Raw genomic sequence first — 5105 nt, 5'->3', positions numbered from 1 at the left:
CACATTTTTGACAACTACTGGATCTTGGATCTTGGGCGCCATTGAAGGTTTCGGGTAAAATTTAGCAAAATATCCTTAGTGTTTACAAACGACTGACACTTCACACTCAGTAGATAATAGCAATTTGATTAGATCAGAAACTAGCTTAACAGTGTGAATAGATTTGATGTAAATACCTTGAAATTCACTCTGAATGAAGTTTGACCGCCTTGATTCACTATGCTCTGCTTCTCAAAAACTTGGTGAATGAAAATGACCGCGAAAATACTTTTAAGTACTCAAAAATACCTTATCGGGCTCCATGCAAGTTAGGTCAAAACATTAAATGCATTCGATTCACCTTTTACCAATTGACTCCTTTTTTTTTTTTAACCGAGTAACCAAATTCCCTTTATTAACCGACTTGACAGGTTTCCTGTAAAGTATTTTTAATAGAATTTCAAACTGACTAATTGCATCTTAACTATGCAGATTTTGAATTTTGTACATAATAGAATAGGAACTGTTATGATTTAACCTTTAGAGAATGCAGTCCCTTCATACCTTTTCCTGACTAATTTGAAATAGGTGCACCTAACTCGGTAGGTAAGGTGCTTTCTTCATTTGACATAATTTCCTTCTTTTTCCAAATCATCTTGAATTTTTCTTTTATCTCTTCAGTGTCTCTTCTAGGTTGATCTCTGCAATCTCCAACTAAATGTCCAACTTTGTGACAATGAAAACATGCCATACCAGGATTTCTCCATGATCTTCGGTTGTTCATTCCAAACCTTATAAAACAGTTGGCACTAATATGTCCATATCTTCCACAACATTCGCACCATATCCTTGTATTGTAATCCCATGGTACTGCTGCATATTGTCGGTAAGGATCTATGTGAGTTCAATAACCTCTAGTGTTTGCTTGGTGTGGATACTGCATGTAGTTCTTTTGCTTAGACCAGTACTTCTCGGTACTATGTCCATATCTATTGCAGTTTCTACAAAACCCTTTGAATTTTGCCTTCTTATAGTTGTTAACAGACTTTGTCCTACATTGATTAGATGTGTGACCATATTTATTGCAATTGTAACAATATCCATTGGACTTAGTGATATTCGGTTGCTTACCTTTTCTGATCTGGCATATGTTGGCAGTATGACCTTGATTTCCACAGTAGTAGCAAATAGGCTTCTTCCTTTTGATGTTATTCCCGTTTCCAGCTTGCTTTGATGATTCTCCTCTCTCGGTAGTATGAATTCCTTTCTCGGTTGATTCTTTTCCTTTGTAATCGAGTCCTCCTTCTTTGTAGGGTCGTCTTGTATTCAGTTGCTCATCCAACATCTTTGATGCTTCATAAATTTTCTCCAATGATCCTTTGGATTTCTTCTCTGTTTCAAGTTCACCAGTCAACCTTGATACTTCAAGTTTCAATGATTGATTTTCATCATTCTTTAGAATTGCTTCATGATGTGCATAACCTAGTTGATTTGTCATATTTTGTTGAATACCAGTTAGCCTTATGATTTCATCATTCTTATCAGATACTAGAGCTTCAAGTTGTTGTTTCTCTCTTTGTAGATCTCTTTCTTTATCCTCAACTATCCTTAATGCATCTAGATTTTCAGTCATTTGTGTACTGAAATGTTCATGTTCCCTTTTCATTGCTTTTAGTTGATCAACCAATGCTTTGTTCTTTTCTTTCAACATTCCAATCATTTCTTCAGTCTCTTCAGATATACTGTTCTCAGATGATGTCTCGATTTGTTCCACTAACTCTTGAGAATCCTGCAAGTCATCAGATAATCTTCTCCTTATTTTCAAAGATTTTTGCATTTGCCTTTGCATGTCTACAATCAATTGATTTGCATTATCCAGCTCTTCTTGTAGATACACAATCCTTCGAGATTGTTTGTAGCCTTCCATTGATAAGATCTTTCTCTTTAGGTAGTTAAACCCTTTTCCAAGATTCAAGCTCTGATACCAATTGTTAGGCCCAATATGGAAAGCTAATGTACTAAGAGGGGAGAGGTGAATCAGTACTCCAAAACTTTTCTCCAACAATATCCTTACTGTTATGCATAAACATAATAGTGCAGTAATATAAAATAAAGTTAAAACAAATAGATAACAATCATACATGATTCACTCCATAACACATATAATTTGGTCACGCAGAAACTCTTGGTTAGAGAGAAAAACTGCGGTGGGGATGGCACCCACAACTTCACTACTGCAATAATAAAGATTTCTCGGTTAGAGCTACATTTAGCTATTTCTGATAGCTTACCCTATTAGGAGTAACAAGATCTGTTAGATCTACCTTGCTAAAGGATTTTACAATATTAATCCGAATGCTGCACCTGGTTAGAGGATTTACAATTTATAGACTTGGTTAGAGTCTTTTACCCTGTTAAAGGTATCTCTTTCAACTTCACAATATTACAATAAAATTATTACAAATATCTGCAACTTTACATTTGAAATGTTATAGCAGATTCTAAGTGCTCAGAATAAGATTACCTAGCTTATAGCATACCTCGGTAACCCATATTGTAACTCAGTAAACCCTTCTGTTTACTCTATTCTTCGACTATTCACTGATAACCTTCTTGGTGAGCTCTTTGTGTCTCTATAACAGTCTTCCTTCATACATGTATACTTCTCTCTTCCCATGCTGTATAAATAGATCTCTTAAAGCGGTGATCTAATTCATTGCTTCGATCTTACAAACAAGATTCCTTGAATGAATAACTAAACAAAATATTTCATTGGTTAGATTGACCTTGCAATCATACACAATCTTCTAGTGCAATTTCTAATGTAATAACGGTTAGATGTGCCTCGATCTTGTAACACATTTTCATGTGTATGTCCAGGTTCAATGTATCTGGTAATACGTTTTACTCAGTGAATATCAACTCGATGAGTTAACTTTACTGCTCGGTAGCCATGAAACAATACTTGGTAAACAGCTCGGTGAATACTGTGTTCTTTGACTGCTTTCTTCTGTAACTGACTAGTCTGTTCATACTAACTTCTCTATGTGTACCGACTGCATGATTCGGTAATACTAACCGACTAGAATACATAGTATGACTTTGAATATAAAAACTAATGGAAATTTGATAAGTAGTAACAACACTGGGTGTTGTGGGTCTAGGACCTGTTGGGGATCAACTTGGTTGATCAAAACAAGTCTGAAACAGGCTAGAGGAACCTTGTCCACTCCCTAAACCAAAGGGTTCAAGTATTTCCATGGTTGGATAACTAGGCTAGTCAACCATTAGCCTTAGCATGCTAAGTAAGGCTACAATTGTTCACTGGGTTAGAGTTAACAAAGAGATTGATCATCTGTAGAAGGTTGGAGTTAGGGATTGATTGTGCTTCCCCTGCCGACCTCAACCTCACAAAGTGAGTAGCTTACTTCAAAAATCAACTGCACTGTTGAGGCTCCAATATTGAGGAACAAAATAGACATGGCTTCGAGTAGGTTGTCAGGAGGGAATCTACTTCTAACTTATGAGGAAATATCATAGGCAATTTTCTTCACAGAAGTAGTTACAGACTCAACAATCTTGTCGAAATCTTCCCTTGTAACTCTTTCTAGTTGCTTCCTGGGGCGCTTTCCTAGTTCCTCGGGGTCGACCATGGCATAGAAGTGCATTGGTATCTCAACTCCTTGTACATTGGCACATACCTCCCCATTTATATCGATTTGTAAAAAATTATAAGGATTCTTCAAATCTGTGAGTGTTTGCCACTTAACAAATTGTCATCAGATAATGTTGGTTGATTTTGATAGAGATTTTTGAGGGTCATGCATGTCATCTTACGCAGTGTAGCATATTCTGCAATATACAGAGCTCTTTTTTGGGCAACATTCATAATATTCCTCATTTCCTCTAGCATGGGCATAAGAGATGCTAAAGTTAAGAGTGTCTCTAGATTACTTAACCTCCGAAGAAGGTCAGGAAATTCTAGTTTCTCTGATTTGTCGTGAGTTGTGTGAAATAGTCCAATCAAGGATGGATATTCTGAAAAAAATCGATGCGCTAGACCATCCAAAGAGGTCCATCCAGTATCATTATCCTTGAGAAGCTTGTTCCCATTAGTTATTCTATCAACAAAGTATTGAAATTCCATAAATCGCTTGGGACTTCGACAAAAGTGAGTAGAGCTCTCTGATTAAAATTTCAATTTTTTTTACTGAAACATACTTGCTCACAATTCCAAAAGATAGATTCATTCTGTGAGCCATGCAGTGAATTTCAGTAATGTACAGTGCAAAATAAATCTCAATCTTTATACAAAGACTATTCCTGTGACCTTGCATTACTGAAGCTCCATCTGCTCCAACACACACCAATTTTTTGGCAACCGTCATGTCATCCATACCTCCATATTCAATTAAACTTCTCTTCACTAGTTGAAATAAATTTTCCCTTGTCGCACTCTCCTTCATTTTAGCAACATATAGTAGTTGAGGTTGGCGAGCATGATTGTGTACAGTATAAACATGCATGCATACCCATGAAGTATTGTCTACTGTCGTAACTTTGTCTAAAGAAAATGCAATAAAGTTTGACTCTCTTATTTTTTCCTTTACATCTTCTTTTTCAACCTTAGCAAGACAACTTGCCCATTCCCATCCACTGTTTACTAACCAGTGTCTATTAGGATAGTTAGGAACTTTCAAAAAGTGTAATAAACCACTAATTGATGGGAAATTTGTCATAGCACACCCTCTGCTCAAAATATAAAAAACAATGCTTAACAGGACAACTTTTTCCAATTGTTCTATTTGCATTGCTTTTCCCAAACTAGCTTCAATAGAACCTTTAACTTCAGTAGGTTTCATCTGTATTTTCTCATGAAAATAATACTCTTCAGCATTCCTCGCATGCTTACATTCCTCCTTTGTTTTCCATCTTATCACTGATTTTTCAACTCCGTCTATCATTTGTTTTTCATAAACTTTACCCATATGCTTTTCTATGATGTCAAATTTTAGCTGCAACCTAGTTTTCTTGTTATGTTTCCAAGTGCAAATCTTACACCTGCATTCTATTGGAGGCTCGCCTTCAATTGGATTCTCCACTGGTTCAATGAATGGATACTTTGA

This window comes from Cryptomeria japonica, chromosome 11 (assembly GCF_030272615.1).
Source record: "Cryptomeria japonica chromosome 11, Sugi_1.0, whole genome shotgun sequence".
Lineage (NCBI taxonomy): Eukaryota > Viridiplantae > Streptophyta > Pinopsida > Cupressales > Cupressaceae > Cryptomeria > Cryptomeria japonica.
Note: the sequence above shows the minus strand (reverse complement) of the source record.